Source organism: Mus caroli, chromosome 7, assembly GCF_900094665.2.
Source record: "Mus caroli chromosome 7, CAROLI_EIJ_v1.1, whole genome shotgun sequence".
NCBI lineage: Eukaryota > Metazoa > Chordata > Mammalia > Rodentia > Muridae > Mus > Mus caroli.
The window spans coordinates 92,849,410-92,871,279 of NC_034576.1; the positions used below are offsets into that span (position 1 = coordinate 92,849,410).

At 42.9% G+C, this 21,870-nt stretch overlaps 1 protein-coding gene and 1 pseudogene across 2 annotated transcripts in view; one reads left to right on the top strand and one right to left on the bottom strand.

Annotated features, from left to right (window-relative positions):
* Positions 1-21,870, top strand: part of Me3 (malic enzyme 3) — a 180,442-nt gene that overhangs the window by 97,271 nt on the left and 61,301 nt on the right. The gene's annotated exons all lie outside the window — the stretch shown is intronic.
* LOC110297328 lies at positions 1,562-2,189 on the bottom strand (annotated as a pseudogene).

The window sequence follows — 21,870 nt, forward strand, 5'->3', positions numbered from 1 at the left end:
CAAAAAGACTTTATCTATTTATGTTCATTAAAAAAAAACTAATAGTGGTATATTATTTTAAAATAGCATACAGTTAATATATTTGGAGATATTTGAAATTTATATTGAGAAAAATGTATGTATTTTTGGTATTGCTGTAGACAAAAATTTATATCAAACAACTTTCATAATACTCATTTTTATTGTTACAATATTTTATAAATTTTAAAGAATATGATAAAAACAAAAGGTATTGCAGGTTTTGAAGGGGGGTCTTTGGGAGGAGTTGGGGTACAAAAGGGAAAGAAGAACGTGATGTAAGTCTATTTACTCAAAATATGTTTTTAAATGTTAACAAATTCAGATAAATTGAAATTATATATCTTTTCTCATCATAATGCAATAAAACTTAAATCAAAAGAAACTGCCAAAAGCAATTTGGGAATGAAAAAATTTATTTAATCTTATAATTCTCAAGTCATACTCCATCACTGAGGGAAGTCAGGGCAGGAACCTGAAGGCAGGCCCTGAAACAGAAGCTGTAGAGAAATATTGCTTTCTCGCTTATTCCTGCTAGCATGGTCAGCCTGGTTTCTTATAGCACACAGGACCACCAGCTCAGGAGTGGTCCACTGTGGCACCACACACAGCGATCTGGACCCTCCACATCAATCGTCTTGCCCAGAGGCCCTTCTAGTAGGAGTATTTTCTCAAATGACATTACCTCTTCCCAAATGACTCTAGCTGGTGACAAACTGACATAAAACTGGGCAGCACAACTCCTCCTAGGTTGTTTTTGGTCATGGTGTTTATCACAGTAACAGAGAAACAAACTAGAGTAGGCCCAGATGTGGTACCACCAGCACTGTGCAGAAGGGTCCTGAAGAAGAGCAAGGGGGGAAATTGCTAAACTAGAAGGGTAAAAGGAAATGTTGGGATCAAAACCTCCCAAAAAGCCCAGGGAGAGGTGAGAAAGGGAGAGAGGAAGGAGGAAAGGAGAAGAGAAGAAAAGAGAAATTAAGGGAGGAGAGTAAAGAGGAGAGACAGAGAGAGAGAGAGAGACAGAGAGAGAGAGAGAGAGAGAGAGAGAGAGAGAGAGATTCTCCTGGTGGAATTCAACAATCATTGACTAACCATCATCTCTATGGTCAGATGGTCAGTCACCATAAACACATGAAGTTCCAAATGAAACACGGATGTTTGTTCATGGACAACTCCTGGTCTGTGTTCTTAAAGATCTTACAGCCCAACTAAGAATGACCCTAAGGTCATATAAACCAATAAATGATGTATGGTTCGGATTATCTACTCTACTAGACACTAGTATTGAGATCGTTCATAATGGTAAGGAAGTCTGTGTGCTATTGTTTCTAGAGCTAAGTCTAGAAAGGATTTTGGTGTACTTTGGGGCGATGGTCCAGAATAGGTCAGGGCATACAAAGATTTAATGGATGAGTTTCAAGGAGGTAAATGTGTACATGCAAGGCACGTGGCCAGAACAAGCTGAGCATGAAGGGCTTTGCTGGCTGCTGCCGCGTCCTCCTCCTCCTCCTTCTTCCATATAGAACAGCAAACACCTTTATTACACTATGAATGAGGCGCATTGGCCTTTCTGGGCTTTAATCTTCCGCAGATAGAACTCCAGCCCTTGCCTTCGAGCACACAGCCGTCTGCTCTGCCACACTGGCTTGGTCTTGAGGCAATACAGGCGAGAAGCTTGCCCTGCTGGAACTGCTCCTCCAGGAGACTGCTGATTTGGGCATTCTTTTTCTTTTTGTCATATTTTCTTTTGAATTTTCTTTGATCGTTTTTTGTTTAAAATCTCTTCCTCCTCAGGAGTCAGCTTGGCCCCCTTCTTGCGGCTCAGGGGCAGTGCATAGTGGGACTCGTACCAGTCTCGGTACCGTGTGATGTCAATGAGCACAATGCAGTTCTTCACCAGGGTCTTGGTGTGGACAAGCTCATTGTTGGATGCATTGTAGACAACATCAATGATCCTTGTTTTGCGAGTCCCAGGAAAAGTTCCCCACATCCAATCTCAAGGCACGGTACTTCTTATCTCCTCAAACTCGGACTGTGTGTATGCGGCGAGGGCCAATCTTAGCGTTAGTAGCAGGCTGTCCCAGCTCATACTTCCGCTTCTTGTGGTAGTGTTTTCTCCTACCCGCTGTCTTGCGGCGCTTGTGCCAGTTGTCCCGAGTGATGTCCATTGCTCGGCGCTAGCTGGAAAGAGGAAGAGCGAAGCTTCACGGTCCAGTTTCTAAACTCATCTTCCTTCTTAATATCACCAAGTTTCCCATTTGTCTTTCATCCTCCAAATTGTTGAAAGCATTAAAGGTGCCTTGGCCCTTCCAGAACCAAGCAATGGTTCTTAATTATTCTCAGGTTATCATAATAGTCTAGTTTGGCCCCTTGCCAGTGATTGAGCTTAGATATAGATACTGACCCAATTCTGGTCCAAAAAAAAAGATGTAAGTGATCTGCCAGAGGATTTGGGGTGGATTTTTTTTTAACTTGAGAAGAGTCTCTAGACCTTTCTAGACATTCCCACAACTGTCTTGGACATCTGAACGACAGATGAACAACAGTCGTTTCACAGCCCTGACGAATGCAACCTCACCATCAAGACTGTAATGCCAGGAGTGGCACGGTAAAAACACGGACAGCCTATAGCAACCAAATAAATCCCAGAGGGATTTACCTCTGGATTTCTTGTTATATAAAATAAATATCCTCTTCTCGACTAGTCAAATCTAGCCTGTTCTCCAGTTGAAAACAATCCCCCTTCCTGAAGGGATGCTTGGATTCCCCCTGACAGGTGGCAGTAGCTCTTCCCTCTTTCTACAGAGCATCCAGTGCCCCAGGTCCTCTCCTAAGCACTTCACTCATTTGGATCCCACAGTATTTCCTATGAAATGCCATAATTTGCCTTATCATACATGCTGTGATAGAAGTGTGAACAAAAGCAACTTGGAGAGGAAATGGTTTGTTTCAGCTTACATTTCCAGGTCATGTTAATCCTGAGATTTGCAAAAAGAAAAGAAAACAAAGCCAAACAAAATAATTCCACCATTTGAGCCATATTTGAAGCAAGCTTTTAATTAAATGACGAAGAGGATGGGCTTTGATCACGAGCACTCCCTGGATTTCCCAGCTAAGTGATCTCAAGATGTGTTATCCAGGGGCTTATAAGGACAAACCCATATAGCCACCATATTTTCCCATGAGACCTTGTTATTTTCCAAGAACTGTAACTCCCGGCATTGCAAGACCTGACCTGGTCCTTGGGCAAGTGGGGCTTACAGTTAACTTCAGGTCTTACAGTCACAGCTCCTCAAGAGAGGCTGAGGCAGGAACAGAAGCAAAGGTCATGGAGGAATGCTGTTTACTGCCTTGATCATCCAGCTTTCTGATGCAGCCCAAGCCTGTCTCCCTAGGGATGGCACACCATGTGTGGACTGGTCACTCTAATGCCACAGAGGGGCCACGGCCAAAGGCCAGTCTGACCGAGGTAGTTCTTTAGTTTGAGTTTCTCTTTTCCCAGATGACCCTGGGTTTGTGTTAAGTTTACAGATGAAGCTAACTATAGCATGGTATGTGTCTTCATTTCCTTTCATGTTGCCATGACAAAATACAATGCCAAAAACAACTTAAGAGAGAAAGACCACAGCTCACAGTTGTAGTCTCATTGCAGGGCAGGAGCCTGAAGCAGTTAGTCATACTGACTGCATCCAGAGCAAAGATGGATGCATGCTGGTACTTAGCATGACTCCTTTTCATTTAGCCCAGGTCCCAGCCCCATTCAGGATGGGTCTTTCCAGCTCAATTAACTCATTTAAGAAAATCCCTCATGGGCCAACTTAAGACAATTCCTCATTGTGACTCCCTTCTAGGTAATCTTACATTGTGTCAAGTTGACAATTAAAACCAGTCACCATTGTGTGTAAGGCTATTGTGCTCCTGTTGTCAGGAGGAAGAAAATGAAGCAGTTGAGCAAACCTGAAAAGGCTTAGCCATCAAGTGTCTAGTAGAGTGGTAGTTCACTCCAGGCTCCAGAGACTGTGCCCTTATCAGTTCCCCTTCCAAACCATACTAATGCCACAGAACTCACTTATTTTTACAGACTGGCCAGTACTGTGATGTTGTGTTGCCTTCATTATCTTTGAATCCCACAACAGCCCTGAGAAGTCTGAATATATTATGCTACCAAGTGCAGAGACTAAAAGGTAGTGGGAGGCTTGCCGGAAGACTATGTGCTAGTAAGTTGCAATACAAAAGCCTGTATTAGTACTTTCCCAAGGCCTCTCTTTGCATTCGTTTTTAAACTCACATTAATCCTAGATTGCTGAAATGCAGTGTTTCTGAATCATGTGTGTTCTTAAAGATATCGTCAACTCCCTCTGTCTCTAACGACAGCAAAGCAAACACATTCCTAGAACAAGTATCTACAGGAGTCCACGTTTATGCATTTCAGGCTGCTTTCCCTTACTATGAGACCAGGTAGGGTAGAGCTATGAATTACAGTGTCAAGTTAAGGTGCTTGGTTATACAGCCTCAGGAAGAAAGCCCAGGGGTCTTCACGCCTGCACAGAAAGCTTTTCAGGCACATGGCAAGAATACTATAAGTACTTCATGGGCCCTCTGCTCCCACACTAAACTGGGATCACAATATCTAACAGCCTTCCATTTTAAAATCTACCTCTGCCAACATAAACCTCACCTATGTGCCCCTGAGCCCATCCAGACACTGTCAAACAACTTCCTTGTGGGGAATCTAAGAGAGGGTGTGGAATTAGCCTCCTAAGGGGCTAATAGGAGACTCAGATCTCTTCAGGAAGCAAGCAATAGATGGGACCCTGCCTATTAACAGATTGGTTGGAATTGATTAGCTCTTACAAGTCCCTTGAACTCTGCATTTCTGAGGCTTCACATCCCTGCAGACCATACAATGACAGGATCACAGATCTATAAATCAATCAGCTCAAGCCAAGGCTAAGAGAGTCAGTAATGCTCTGACTACCAGTGGTACAAGTCATATTTATTTCATGTAAAGACATGATTGTTCTTTTCTAATATAACATTTTTATTGATTCTTTGGGATTTTCATATCATGTACCCCACTTATACTCATTTCTCAACTTCTGTGTCCACTCCCAACCCTTCTGACCTTGTTCCCTCCCCCCCAAAAAAGTAAAAGTAAAAGTAAGAATGTATGTACATTTTTAAAGTCTAGTTTGTGTTATTTATACACTCACTGGTGCATGGTCCAACTCTCAGTGGCCTACCCCTTAAATAGTGCTGAGTTCTTCCCCTCCTGCACCCCTACTAGAAGACATCAATTGTAGAGAGCTGACCCTCAGCATACTATCACACTCCTTAAGAGTTCTCTTTGGTGGCTGCCTTCTAGTCTGTAACTCTGGGGATTGAGTGGGGCAGAGGGTAGGGGCTGTCACAGAAGCTTTCCATGTCCTTCCTCAATCATGTGTCTGCAGATCAAAATCAAAGTAGCCTCCTTATTCTTCACAGTCAGCAGGACCGAGGATCATGGGCCTCCACAAGGTTTCTGGCTACAGCACAGACCCTGAACACAACTCCTGTTGGCCTGAAGCCACACAATAGGACCATGGACCCAGACAAGGAAGGCCCTTGGAAGAAGCATCTTGATCCATGGACATCAACATGGCCTCAGGGGACAGCACAGGCCACTCAGATATGAACCCCACCAAGTAAAATTATCCATGGACACTCACATGGCCTTCCATGGCAAGGTGGCAACACAGGCCACAGGCCACAGATATCAACACAGACCTTGGCTGCAGTAAGACCGTAGATCCAAATATGGCCCTCAGAGGTAGCAGTTCAGGCTTCCTGAACTGATATGGCTCCCAGAAATAGCTGGCCCACGGACAACAACATGGCTTCAGGGCCCAGACCACAGACTCCCACCTCTTATTCTAAAATGGTTTCTCCCCTCCAGTGGAAAGAGCCAGATACTATCTATGAATTTTAAACATTATATATATATGTGTATATATATATATATATATATGTATATATATGTATATATGTATATATATATCACATATGCACATTCACACTTTCACATTATTGTTTTAGTAGACATAGCAGGCCTATACGTTTGTTTCTTTAGGCTCATTTAATTTATAAATTATTTCAATAATTATTTCCTAAACCTTCTATGTAAACACTTCAGGTATCCATTTCAGTGAGTGGAACAGACAAAACCTTACTCTCATAGAAACTATATTCATCCATGTAATTCTACCACATGGTAAAGACAAGAAAATAGAGAAGAGGGTAAGCAACCCCTCTCAAAGCTGAACAAGTAGTAAAAGTAGAGAGCTAAGACAAGACCTACGATTTATAGCTTTCTATTTGTCACTTAGCACTGTTTCTATAAATGGATCCTAGAATTCCAACAGAGGGCAGCCATATTTGTTTGCCAATGGGTAAGTATCAGCATCTGCCCCCGTAGGAAGGAGGGATGAATAGATGGAAGGAATGAGGAATCTTCTGTCTGATCATTTCTGATAGAAACATAGAGGTAGGAGTCATTTTTTATCAATGGCTCCTTAAATACCAAGTGCTATAACTAACTTTGAATAATGCAGTCTTAAATTTGCTTAGCATTAATGTAAACTTTGGCTTGATTCATTTAAGAAATTTCAGCAAGAATATTTACACAGAACACAGTAAACTTTCTCTAAGTGTTTCCTCAATTTAGTTATATTTAAGCACTAGGAAAAAGACATGACAGTAATCACAAAGAGTTTCTAGGTTACGAGGGTAATTAATGAATAGACTTTGTTCATTGTTTGCAAAATAATGTGGTCCACAAATCTAGGTCTATCAATTGGAGAGAAATAAACAGCTGGAGTGGAATGAGATCATGACCCACGTGTCCTGAACCTTTGGTTTTGGAGGGCTAGTAACAATGTCCAGTGCTCATCACAAATGAGCTTCAAGAAATTGCCCTTGTCTCCCAGTACAGGATGGACCCCGGATGAGCCAATCAGTGCCTCTCATGTGCAGCCAAGCAGAAAGCATAGATGTGAAGTTGCCATGGTGACCTTTTTACTTATTGGAAGAATAGATGGAACTGGAATGACCCTCATCAGATTCAATAAGGATAGAGGTGGGGGTGTCCCGGAGTGAAGAACGGAGGGGGGGCGGGCAATTTCTCTAGTCAAAGAAAGTGTAAAGAGTTTAAATTCAAGTAATTGTAGAAGAAAAACAGAAAGGAGTCTGAACAATTAACAAATTTTTATAATCAAGCCAGCAAGGTTCTTGAGAGTAAATGACCCAAGCCTGTTTTCAAATTTCCTAAGAAGCAACTTATAGAAAATAACACATTCCAGCCTCCTCTTTCAAAATCTGATCCATTGTATCAGAAGAGGAGCCCAAGAGTCTATTCTAAAATGAGCCCCAGCCCATCCTGCTGCTTGTGGAGTATATACTATAAACACTGTTTGGGGACAGCACAAAGCATCAGAGAGCCCACTGCATGGCTGTCACCTCATGGGACGACTTAGGGAAAATCATGACTATTTTCTATTTAAGCCTAAGTTTAAAAGCAAAACAAAAGCAGGGTTTGATTGCCAGGTTATCAATAACAAGTTCTTTTTCCCCCTCCCTATCAGCAACCTTGGCTAGCATGTTGTATTTTCTTTTAATCTTGCCTTCTACTGTATATCTTTTTAACTGATGAAAACCCACAGAAGTTTTCTATGCCCAATGCCCTCTCTTCTTCTTTTCCAAGGAAGTCTCTGCTTATTCTGAAATCCACCTCTCACCAGTACTTCAGTATCCATCATCCCAGTTCCTTTGCAGAGTGCCTGCTTTGATGCTTGTTCTGAGTCTGTGCATGGTGCCCTCTGATAATTTTCTGCTGTAGAAACCACGATACCATAACCCAGTGGCTCACTACAGGTCAGCACTGTCTCTCCCTGCCCTGCGTGCAGAAAGCTGTGTTGTCATCTTTGTAATTTTTTTTCTTTCTTTAATGGCTATTATGATGAAATTGAATGGAAGGGCAAAGGAATGTAGTTTCTATGAGAATGAGATTGTGTCTGTTCCACTCACTGAAATAAATATCTCAAGTGTTTCCATAGAGGGTTTAGGAAATAATTATTGAAATAATTTATAAATTAAACAAGCCTAAAGAAACAAAAGAGTGGGCCTGCTGTGTCTCCTAACATAATGATGTGAACTTTTCATAGTAGCCTCCTAAGCAGATAAAAATAACAATGACATTTGATATTTTTCCAGTGATGAATCTGAAATTTAGCTGTGTAGACCTAAGATACTCTAACAGAAAAAACAAAAACAAAAACAAAATCAAAACACATAAGTTTATGAACATTTAGCTTGTTCGTGCATAGTTTAGAAGAGGCTCACTGTTGTGTAACCCTGGTCCCAACATTCTTCCACTGATGGTAACCCATGATGTGGAGACTCCTGAAAGCTAGTTTATATGAAATAAGAATTATACAAAATAACTTTACTTATGGAAAATTCAGTGACTAGGCCATTTATTCAGATTATTTGTGTCACACCAACATTCTTTATATTTATCCTTTCCCTGCTTAGTTACCATTTAATCCAAGGTTGACATTTGTTTCATTTCATCATGCTGTATGGTCCTGGCTGCCCTTGCAGTCCCTGTGTAGTTTAAGCTTCAAACTCTTGATCCCCCTGCCTCCACTTCCCCAGCTGTGCAGTGCAGGTGAGCACCAAACGCCCAGCTGAAACATTGTTTATACAACTGTCCTAAATACGACTGTTCCTAATTTCTTTTTCTACATAGTTCATTGTTATTTATGGAAACATCACTGATTTTATAATTGTTTTTTATTCTTTGACCTTATTGAATTTATTCATTAATTCCAATTTGGAGATGGTAATCATTAAGCCTTCTTGATGAATTGATTCCTTTCTCATCATATAATAATCTCCTTTATCTCTTTTGCATAATGTTTGACTTACAGTCTACTTTTTCTGATAGAAGTATAAACACCACCCCTTTTTGATTTTCATTTACATGGATTTTTTTAAAATATTCTCAGTTTCAGCTTGTTTCCTTACAAGTACAGTGAGTCTTTCATTGGAAGTATATATCTGATTTCTTTATTCTTATCCATTCAGCAATTCTATAATTTTTGGTTAACAGATTTACTCCATTTACATTTAAATATAACTGGCAATGGGTAAGGACTACTACCATTTTGCTAATAGGGCATTGGCCTGTCTGACCTGAATGTGCTGGGATTTCCTCCTTTAATGATATTTATAGTTTCCAGGCTAAACTTGGTCAAAACAACAAATTGGGTCAAATGCGTCCTTTCTGATTAACCCCATCAGATGAGTAGGGTTCTCGAGACGATAGTTCCAGGCACTTTGCTGTCTCTTACATTTGCTTCTGGTGAGTAAGGTCTTTAGGATCCAAGTGTATGTGTTCCCAGTGAACTTTTGTCCTCTTGAAACTGTGTTCCTCTCTCCTCTCTTATTAAATTCCAGATTTCATGACTAATTCGCAGTGACAGCCCCAGAAATACTTGTATGATAAATGAAAGAGGGTAGGTAGGGGCTTCCGCTTACAAATTGCTTTAAGATAAGCCTCTAACGCCTACCTTTACAATTGTCTCATAAATTCTTGCATGAAATGGACTGGGGCTTTTACAGCCTTTGCGTGGAGGCCTGTTGTTTTAGGGCGTCTCCTTTTAGGCCGGCGAGTGCCTAGAAGCTGCAGAGATTTATGACTGAGTGGGAAAAGGTATGTGTGTGTACTTCTTCAACTTGTTTTGGAAAAGCAAGCAGAGAGGATGTTTTTCTCCATCTTGCACGGGCCTGTAAACAAATGACTCACTGGCTGCATCTGAGTCAGGAAGACAGCAATGTCAGAATCACGAGTTGATGAGGATTTGCTTCGGATATCAAAAGTTTGACTTAGAATACGTTCCAAAAACCTTGCTTCCCAGAGACTCAGCTTAACCAGCAGCCTGGAAGGAGGCAGCAAGGAGTTTATTTTATAAAGTGGAGGCATGTGTGAGCTTTTGCCACGTTCATAGCCAGGAAAGAAAGCAAACAGTGTAAAGTGTGACTTCTCAGAATAAAGGGGGCCTGGATCAGCGATTATTATTTCTGGAAGAGTCAATATTGCGATAGAAAAAGAAACTCTTTTGTACCCACTCTCTCTGGGTTCCTTGGCATATTTTAGTATTTCAAGTCATGGTTGAAGCTACATTAACCTTCTCTGGTCTAATTGGAATCATCTGTGAGCAACAGAGTTGGCACTGTCAGATTCCACGGTCATTTTCTACGTGGCCTACAGTGTCTGCCATCTGTGTGGCCTTCCCTCCCTCCTGCCCACAGAGGAGGCACGTGGTGTGACAGACACACAGGACAGTCTTTCCTGGCTTCCCTCTGTGTTCAGGCTTTTTAAGGAAGCCTGTGCTTGTTCAGTTTGCATACCTTCCCTACCTCCTCAGATCCTTCTTATTCAAAGAACTTGCATGGAGACATTCCTCCCCAACCCGAGGAATTCGGCTCAGCAAATTTCGGCTGCCAAATCCATCTCATAATCAACAAAGAGGTTAGAGCAATATATTACATTTGCAAAATCCAGGAAGGCCAAAAATGAATAAAAACAAAACAAAAAAACCAAACTTCTTATGTTTTTTTTCTTTCTGTCAAAAGAAGGCTGTAATCTAGACATCAGCCAGACACAGGAAGCAGAGTGGCTTCTCGCCTGCTTTTCTATACTACTCTGACTCCTTTTGGTTGTTATTCATTTAGGTGTGAGTGGGGGGGTGGGGGGTGGGGGGGTTGTTTGTGTGCGCGTGTGTGCCTGTATTCATGCATGTGTGCATGTGTGTGTGTGTGTTTGTTTGTGTGTATGCACATGTGCCTGCCTGCATGCACGAATGTATGCATGAGTGTGCCTACATGCATGTGTGTTTGAGTGTGTGTATGTGTGCGTGTTTCCACACACATGTGCCTGTGTATGTGCATGTATGTGTGTGTGAGTGTGTATGTGTATGTGCGTGTGTGAGTGTGGGTGTGTGGGTGTGTGTGGGTGTATGTATTTGGGTGCATGTAGATGTCAAATGTTGACATAGGGTGTCTTCCTCAGTTGTTACTACCTAATTTGTAAGACAGTCTCCTTCACTGGACCTGAAGCTCAGCAATTTGGCCATGCAGCTGGCAGGAAAGGCTTCAGGAGCTGCTTGACTCTGCACTGGGGTTGCAGATGTGCATGACCATGCCAGCTTCTACAGCACTTGGTGCTGGGGATCCACATCAGGACCTCGTGTCTGTGCAGCAAGCACTTAGCAACAAAAAAATAATGCTATGGATGGAGGTCAGCACAACACAAGGAACTGTATTAAAGGGTCACAGCATTAAGGTTGAGAACCATTCATTGCCCTAGAACAACAACCAACATCTTAATCACCGAGATATATTTCCAGCCCCTTATTATTTGGATCTTAAGAACTATATGGGAAAGAATTCAAACAATACAACCAAAGGAATGAGCTTTTAAAAACAACAACAAGCTGGGGATGGGATTGGCAAGACATCTCAGTGGGTAAAGGTGCCAACTGCAAAAGCCTGGCAACCTGAGTTTGAGCCCCAGAGCCCACACAAGGGTGAAAAAAGAGAACAGACTCCACAAACGTTGTCTTGTGACCTCCACATGAGCACCACCACCCCCCAACGATAATAAAAATTGAAACAAACAAACAAACAAAAACCTTGAATTTCTTTAGTTGGCATCCAATAAATGTTTGTAATGCACTAAATCTGCAGATCAGCAAGTTTTTCAGAGTGAAAAGGAAAAGCAGATCATAATTGTATGCAGACACACGGAAACCAGACTATGCAGTCACCCCATCTTTGAGCGGAGACAGGAAATTCCATGTCTCAGGGGGGTCCGACCTATACTCTTCTGACAAGCATGTCCAGCACAGCTTGAAACTTATCACGAAGCTGTTGTGCCACAAGAAAACCAAGAAGAGGGAAGACCAATGGGTGGATACATCATTCCTCCTTAGAATAGGGAACAAAATACCCATGAAATGAGTTACAGAGACAAAGTTTGGAGCTAAGATGAAAGGATGGACTATCCAGAGGCTACCCCACCCGGGGATCCATCCCATAATCAGCCACCAAACGCAGACACTATTGCATATGCCAAAAAGATTTTGCTGAAGGGACCCTGTTTTAGCTGTCTCATATGAGGCTATGCCAGTGCCTGGCAAATACAGAAGTGGATGCTCACAGTCATCTATAAGATGGAACATAGGGCCCCCAATGGAGAAGCTAGAGAAAGCACCCAAGGAGCTGAAGGGGTCTGCAACCCTATAGGTGGAACAACAATATGAACTAACCAGTACCCCCAGACCTCTTGTCTCTAGCTGCATATGTAGCAGAAGATGGCCTAGTCAGCCATCACAGGAAAGAGAGGTCCCTTGGTATTGCAAATTTTATATGCCCCAGTACAGGGGAACGCCAGGGCCAAGAAGTGGGAGTGGGTGGGTAGGGAAGCAGGGCGGAGGGAGGGTATAGGGAACTTTCGGGATAGCATTTGAAATGTATATAAAGAGAATATTTAATAAAAAGTAAAAAGAAGAAGAAGCTGTTTTGCTATGGTGCTGTGTTGATGTGCATGGATATCCTTAATCGAACAAGGTGGATTTAATGACTCCAGCTTCATTCTAGTGATGAACAATCCAGGTTGCACTGGATCTGGGGTTAAAATCCAAGTCTGTCTGGCTTCAAATCCAAGTTATTACAATGGTTCCAGGGACCTATGTGAGCCCTGATAGATTGTAGACAGTTAACCATAGAGTTTTAGTAGTTATCTCATCTACTGCTTTCATTTTGCAGATGGGGAAACAGATTGAGAAAGGTTCAATAATCTCACAAACCTATGGCTGGTGGAAAATCTCTCCTGCCCTATCTTCACTGCCCCACACCCACATTCAAGGAAGAAGAAAAAGAGACTGGCCACCTAACAGAATACTGTGCTTATACAGTTGCATAAGTCCACACCCCTGGGAATCACTGGAAGTGGGTGGCACTGTGGCTCTTTTTGTAATGCTGAATCTACTTAAGGAAACCTATCCTATAGCAGCCAGTAGGAGAGACAGAAAAAGAGATGGTCAGTTGGCTTTCTGAGTCAGCTCCACCTTTTCACTCAGAGATATAGCTGTTCCAGTAGTCTATGCTTATCTTTAACCCTCCAATAATGACTTCATTATCTACTCTATTATGCTTTTTTTTCTGATCCTAAATCAGAATGCCCTCTGGACCAGAGACAAATACATTTGTCCTTGCATCCTATGTGCCCTGTATTATGCTTCCCACAAACCATACTACATGAAGCCATGCTGGCTAAAGGTAATGATTAACCTTAAGTGTGTGAGTTCAAGATAATTCCTACCCACTCCAAGGCCCAGTCTCTGGTGTCACTTAGATAAAAATCATTGCCTGTGACTTTAAGCCTCACACCCAAAACAAGTTCACTCACTGTTCACTGTCATCTAAGAAGGTCAGAAGGAAAGGGGCCCTCCATTGGGTGGGGATGGGAACACACCCATCTACTTCCTTTGTAAAGTCCCACCTCAGAGGGAAGTGGATTCCAAACAGGATGGGCAGTCCAGGGTACAGGAAATAAGCTATGGCGCTTCAGGGTGCTTAAATAATCAAACTATTCCTCAAGAGCGAAAGTACAACCAACAATGGAGTGTGAGTGACCTCCGACTGACACCTGCCCTGTCTGTAGGCACCCTGTCTCCCACTGCAGCCAAGTCGCACACACCATGGGTCTTGCTTTCCCTTCACACTCTGTAGGTATCTGGCCTGCATAGTCCCAAAGGGTTCAGGGTTTGCAGATCCCTTTCCTACGTGTCTTAGATTGTTTCTCCTGTATGCAGCTGACTTTAACAAAGTGCTAATGGGCTTTAAAAATAGCTTCTTGGTGGATTTTTCAGAGGACAGGCTGCCTTCCAGCCAAAAATGTGTGGAATGGTGGTTTTCTGTCAACAATGAGTCTTTGTTATGGAGTTGAAAGTGCAGGTCCCTCCTCCTGAGCCCACTGCAGAGGTTTGCCTGATGCAATTGACCCTGTTTTAATTAAGTCTTCCTTTTGTGTTGGACTCGGTGCCAAGAAGTCGAAATGAATGCTATGGATTTCAATGGGTTTTGTTGTTTGGGGTTGTCATTTATTTCCAAGTCTATTTTAGGACCTGTGTAAGGTTCATTCCCTTGCAAAACCTCAAGATAAGAGTTAAGAGACTTTTTCTCAAAAAAATAACATTCTCAAGAGTGAACACTATCTTTGTTTTGCTTTCTCTCCAATGTAATTGAATTCTCAGCCTCAAGAAAATGTTCCTGCCTCCTGATGGAAACTGGAGACAATGATGTAACTGACAGGCCTCTATGGATGGGGAAACTTCACCTGCACTTACCCTCAGGAAACTCTAACAGATGTGGCTTAGTTGGTGGAGTGCTTACGTAGCATCTATGAAGTCCTGGGTTTGTTCCCTAGCATCATAACATCTGTAATCCCAGCACACCGTGGGGAAAGGTAGGAGAATCAGGAATTCTAGGTCATCCTCAACTACATAATAAGTTTATTAGAGGCCAGCCTAGACTGCACGAGCTCACTTTGGCCCTACTCATGCCACCCCAGGAAATTCCACCAAGGCCAACTTGGTGACTAACACCAAACAGTTATCACTCTTGACCTTAATCAGAGCAGCCTCTCCTCTATTTTGTGAAGTGTGATGAAGACAGAGACCTATGAGTTCACAAGGTACTGAGCATAAATAAATAAAAAATGGAGTGCTTAGCCCTAAACAAGGTACCTATATCACCCCTCCAAGACTCAGAGAATATTGTGCTATAAGAACCAGAAGATAGGGAAATGAACTGTAAAATGCCTTCTACTGGGCAATACATAGCCACTGCAATCATGAACTCTCAGCAACTGTAGATGACTGCACAAGAATGGACCCATTAGCAACCGGACAAGAGCAGAGAAGAGAGACTCAGCATGCCCTACCTATCATGGCTGAACTGTTTCCTTCTGACAGATTCAGAAAGGAGGGTCATTGCCATTGGTTGTGTACCGACTGGTGACCCTACCATGAGCCAACAGATATTCATCTGATGATTATACAGATTAGCCCAAGAGAGTCACACAGTAAACCAAATGTCATTAATCTGGGAAAGGGACAGATTGTGGAGGGGGGGGGAATGAGTCTTGACAAATGTTTGAGGAGATAAGAAAGGGTAGGGGAAGAGAATGTGTCATAACTGTCTATTAAATTATCAAAGGACTAACTTAACAAGAAGTAAAAATAAAAAATGAAAAATAATAATAAAAATTTTTTAATTTAAAATTGGGAACCATATGGAGAAGAAATTGTGATGACCACTATTCAGGGCTAGCATACAAAAAATTGGAGACTTGGCTTCTTCAAGTCCTAGGTTCTGTTGGAATAAGTTATCACTGGCTAAGTGGCTTGGGACAACAGGACTTCTGAAATCAGGGTCCTGTTCTCTCTGAGTGCTGAAGGACAGCATTCCCCTGCCCTTCCAGGCCTCTAGTGTTTACTGGCAAACCTTTGCTTTCCATGCCTTACAGACATAGGGGCCAATCTCCGCTTCCATCTCTGCATGTCCAGTCTTCCTTCTGTATGGCATTGTCTTTCCTTCTAATAAGGCCAGAACTCTTCTAAATAAGGTCCCACCAAGTGATACCATCTTAACTGACTTCTCTAACTTCTCTAAATAAGGTCATAGGTACAGAGGGTTCAGATTTTAACATTTAAGTCCAGCTTACACACCGTCCATGGCTTAGATGTTCACAAGAACATCTAGAGATAGTAAGTGTATGTGCTCAGTTTATAACTTAGTCTAGATTTGTCTCATTCCAGCCCTGCATCCTGCATCACTCATCATCCCTAATTCATACACTGTGCAGAATACCTGTTGTGTGTATGGCACTGTGCCAGGCCACAGTTTTACAACTATGAATAAAACAGATGGAGCCTAAGCCTCATTAAACATCAAACAGTCTAGTCAAATGAGATGCACATTTGAAATCTAATTCCATAGCCATCATTTGCTCCCATAGCATATTTCCAGTAATGTAGGCTGTCCTTGTCAGCTCTAGCTGGGGAGGAGAAAATGAGGACTCCTTCAAAAAGGTGTGGTCCTTACTTCTGCTTTTACCTAAGTGTCAAGTTTTGCTTTATATATGAGACATCCCTGTTTAAAAAATAAAAAAAAAAAAGTTGTTGGGCAGAGAGAACCATGGTAATGTCATGTTATTAAACAAATAATTTTAAAATCTCAATGCTTAAAACAATGTTTATTGGCCAGCCAGAAGAACAAATTGGTGCCTAGCTGAATGGTCATCAGAGAGGATTCATCCAGTAACTGAATGGAACAGATTCAGACATCCACAGCAAAGCATTTGGTGTAACTTGGAGAACCCCATGGAAGAGGAAAAGAAAGAATTGTAGGAGCCAGAGCGGTTTAGGACACCATGGGAACACAGAATCAACCAAGCAGGGCTCATAAGGGTTCAAGGAAACCAAAGCAGCAGTCACAAAGCCTCTATGGGACTGCACTAGGTCCTCTGCATACATGTTATGGTTGTGTAGCTTGGTGCTCCTGTGGGACTTTTAACCGTGGGAGTCGAAGATGTCTCTGACTCTTTCACCTGCTCTTGAGACTCTTTTTCTCCGGCTGGGCTACCTCATCTTCCCTTGATATGAGGACTTGTGTCTAGTCTTGTTGTAACTTGTTGTGCTGTGTTTGCTTGATATCCCTGGGAGGTGTGCTCTTTTCTGAAGGGAAACAGGAGAAGTGGATCTGGAGGGAAAGGGGATATGAGGGTTCAGAGAAGGGGGAGCTGTGGAAGGAGAGGAAACTGCTATAGGGATGTTATATATGAGAGAAGAATTTTTGAAAGAAACCAAACATTTCTAAAACAAACAAGTAAGGGCAATTGCTGCTCATTCACTAGGACTAGGATTCAAGTCTTATTATCAACATCAGGAGGTTCACAAACACCTGTAAATTCAGCTCCAAGGGATCTTATGTCCTCTGCTGAACTCTGTGGCTACATACATGTGCACATAGAATCATACATAGAATATATATATATATAATTATATGTATATTCTTTAAAATAAGCTTTATTCTGTGCTTCATGTTGTGCTTCTACACACACACACACACACACACACACACACACACACACACCAATAACTACCTAGAGCTATGTTCTGTGTCTCCCTCATTCCAGGTCCAGGCTAGTGAAGTAGCTTTATCTAGAACTGTGTGCATTGCTGTAGCAAAGGGAGAAGGTGAAGGAGGTAAACTCACACCAACCCTTAGATGAGGTGTGTTCTCTTGTGTCCACTTCTATTTTGCTTATTCACCAGAAGAGCTACCAGGCTGTGCTTCCTTCCAGCAAATCCTTGTGCCTGGAAGAAGTTGCACACAATGTTCTTGCTAGAATAGAATAGAATAGAATAGAATAGAATAGAATAGAAGCAATTGCTTCAGTATACTGTAGCAGGAAGACTTTCGGCTTTGTGGCAAGATGAGCAGCCCACAACAAATATGCCTTTCAGGTCCAGTTGATTGTGTGGAAGAATAGCTTAGGTGCTCAGTGAATGTTTGTTAAACATGGGTTGATTCCTTTATCTCTCTTCACCCTTACTCCAAAGCTCCAGGAAAGAGGAGCCATGCCACTATATCATATTAGGTCAACCCTATGCACCCAGATGACCACACATTAGCTAGGAGTGTCTGAGCTCTGTTTCTAGGAACTACAGAAGGAAAAATCCAAACTTGGGGATGCCATGAGTAAATTGCTATAGTTTAGATCTGAAACAAACCCCACAGTCCCAGGCACCTTCCTTTCTGTCTTCAGTGCTGTGGAGAGTTAGTGGCATCTTTAGGAGACAGAACCTGATGGATGAAGACAGGTGGCTTGGTCCATACCCTTGGAGAGGATTTGGGAACCATAGCCCACTCCTCTTTGTCTTCCAGCTGCCATGAGGCAAGGGCTCCCACTGTCATGTATTTCTACCATGAGCTACTTTGCCACCACAAGCCTGAAAGCAATGGACCAAACCACTATGGGCTGAAACCTCCAAAACCATGAGCCAAGATGAACCTTCCCTCTTTATAAATTGTCTATCTCAAGCATTCTGTCACAGTGACAGCAAGCAGACTGATACATCAGAGGTCATAGAATTCCAAGCCATTCGCCACAGTTTTCCCTTACACAGCAGTATTCTGAGTACAAACACAGTACGCTTTTAAGTTTAGAAACTTATTAACTCATAGCCTCTCAGGAAATGTTTATTTTATGTAAAGCAAGGCATCTAGTCATTAAAAAATTGGCTCCATACATCAGCAGTTTGCCATAGTACTATGTACGTTTTTTTTTTCATACCTCTCAAATTCTATATTTGCTTCCCTGAGGTAAGTAAGGAAAACCTAGGCGAAATTACAAGTGGTTAAATTACTGCTCTGTTCCACTTGGTGGCTGTTGACAGTGGGATTCCCATGAATGCCTCTACCCAGATGCTCATCCAGGCAGCCTCAGGAATAGGAGCATTCTGTCTTAGTCCCTCTAAAAAGCCACCAGTCTTGATGAGGGTCTCCACTGTTGCCTTGGCTCTGCAGGATGTCCAGCATCTTGGCAGTCAGTGATTCACTCCAATCCTGGAAATGCCTGTGCATCTCAGAGGTAGGCAGGACTTTTTGGACCTTCCTACTTTCTTCCCTGCCTCTGTGCCTCCAGCAGGATGATGGTCTAATCACACTACTCTAGGCCATCACCCAGCTGTGGAAGTCAATGCCTCCTGGGAAGTCATTCATTCCCATGATTTGTGAAGAACAGGAGACCAAGGAATAGAAAAGAAACTTGTACATAGGTGTGTTGCTAGGCACTGGCAGCACCAGGCTTGGAGGCCAGGCACTGAGGCTGCAGAGCCGGCTCGTTAACCCCTAGTCTCTGCTGTCTTCCCTCTGGAAGTCCTCCCAGATGTCAGTGAAGCCAGGGCAGCCTCATCACTTGTGGGTGCTGCTTTAAATGCTTCTCCAGCCTCAGTGCCTACTGGATATTGAGCTCCTGGGGTAGAGCCAAGCAGGGCTGCAAAGGGGGTTTCCCAAGGCACATAGGTACTCTGAGGCCACTGAGGAGGAATGCCAACAAGCTTCTGCATTCCTTAGCTAATAAACATCTTACAGAAGTGGAGAATAGCCATCCATCCCATCACCTGTTCTGCTGGAAATGTTGATTTCCCCTGAGTGCAGAGACTAGAACTGAGAGTGGTTTCCTGAGAGCATTCTACAGGAGCTTCTTTCTGTACTGGTCTAGATGCTTTTCAGGCTGAATATGAAGGTGTCCCCCAGTCCCCTACCTGCCATATGATTCCAAGCACTGCTCTAACTGGAGCAGTGAAGAAGTGAAAAGGTGAAAGACACAAAACACAGAAAAATGTAGATGGTGAAGCTGGAGCACCCTGGAAGTATGGAAGCTAGCGTGTTCATTACCTACAGCTGAACAGAGAGGCATGGTTGTTGCATACAGCTGAACAAGGAGGCCGGTTTAGTTATTCTCTATATGAGCCATCTCTGTAGGGGAGCAGCCTTCAGGCTGTAATCATCCAAGGAGAGGAAGCTATGGTGGACATTTTCTGCACACATCGTCAGCATTTACGTTCAGACCCAAGGATGCTTTGCATCCCTCTGAGCCTTGCTCAGGAAAGACTTTGTCCAGCCCCACGGAGCTGAGGCGCTGGGGTCCTTAACGTGCCCCCATGCCCATGTCAACAGTACACATTCACTCAGGATTTCATTCTCTCCCTGCAACCCCTTGAGAATCCTGCCTGGCCTGCAATCCTTTTATTAAATAGTATCATAAACCCCCACCCCCACCAGCAAGAATTACAGAAAGAAAAAACGTCTCAAACCCCACATCCAGGGCATTCCTTCACTCTAGTTTATATGCACTTTTTTAAAAAGCTCTTAATAAATTTCAAAAGTGGGAAATTTTATAGTCTGTTCTCTACAGCCCCTGTAAAGATGCTTTAAAAGAAAACATGAACAAGTCTTCTAACAGTTCATCAGCTCAGAAGTTTAATGTAAAACTGTTCAAGTATCCCTGTCCCTTTCTCCCTCTTATTGTCAATACAGAGGACTGATATTTGTTTGTTTGTTTCTTTGTTTGTTTTACACCCCAACTGCAGTTTCCCCTCCTCTTCCCCCCCCCATCCATTCCTCCTCCCCTCCCCCACCCCCTCCTCCTCCCCTTTCTCTTCAGAAAAAGGAAATCCTCCCATGGATATCAACCAGCCCTAGCACATCAAGCTGCAGTAAGACTAGGTGCATAGTCTCCTATTGAGACTAGACAAGGCAGCTCAGTAGGAAGAAAGGGTCCCAAAGGCAGACAAAAGAGTCAGAGACAGCCTGCGCTCCTACTGTTAGGAGTCCCACATGAAGACCAAGCTAGACAACTGTAACATATGTGCAGAGGAACTAGGTCAGTCCCACGCAGGCTCCCTGGTTAGCCCCTATGAGTCCAGATTGATTCTGTGGGTTTTTCTGTGGTGTCCTTGGCTCCTTTGGCTCCTACAAACATTCCTCCCTCTTCTGAAGGATTCCCCAAGCCCCACCTAATGTTTGGCTGTGGGTCTCTACATCTGTTTCCATCATTTGCTGGGTGAAGCCTCTCTGATGATTGTGCTAGATTTCCTGTCCCAGCACATCTTGGAGGCAGAGCAAATTGTAGGTCAAAAGTTTTGTGGCTGGGTTGGGGTCCCAATACCCCATTGGAAGTCTTGCCTGGTTACAGGAGATGGCCATTTCTAGCTCCATAGCCTCCATTTCTAGGAGTCTTAGGGTCACCCTCATGGATTCCTGGGAGTTTCCATTGCCCTAGGTTTCTAGCTCATCCCAGAGATGCCTCCACATTTCAGTTGTCTCTCCCTCTGTCCTCCACCCACCTGATCCTTCCTGTTCTCACCCCAACTCCCACTGCCAGCCAGCACCCCCATCCACCCTTGATGTCTATTTTATTTCCTCTTCTCAGTGAGATTCACACATCCCTGAGCCCTCCTTATTACTTAGCTTTTTTAGGTCTGTAGACCCAAAATTATTCTATACTTTATAGCTAATATCCACTTACAAGTGAGGACATAACTACATGTGTCTTTCTGGGTCTGGGTGACCTCACTCAGAATGATTTTTCTAGTTCCCATTCTGGAACCACATGAGTGAACATGGCCCAGGAACATGGATTCAGGTTCCTCAAATGCCATATTTCAACATGGCAACAGTTGCAGGAAATTTTTATAGTCACAGAACAAACGGAAGTTATAAATCAAGGCATTTTTCAAATATTTTGGTGGGAACATCAGGTAGGCAGGTTACAGCACAGAAAAAAAATTTAATCTGTTACAGGTTTCAGATATTATCTAATAGCATTCTTAGCTTTTGGTAGAATAAGAGACCTGTTAATCCATTCCAAAAGCATTTACCTGAAAAATCAAAGGATGCTGGGCCAGACACTGAGAGCTAAAGATAGCAGAAGATAATCTGGCAACATTCCAACCCTCCGTCATCAGTTTTAATCAGCCTTGTAGAACACAGCTGTGACTTCTTTTTACCCCAGAAAACTTCAGTTCACAATGAAATAGCTCAAAATAGTGTCTAGGTGGAAGAGGCATAGTTTAGGGTGGTATATTCTAGTACTCTTCACCTGGAAGCCATGACGTTTTAAGAGTAAGCTAGACAAGCCTCTTCCGGTCAGAAAAGCACCCAGGTAGCTAGGGC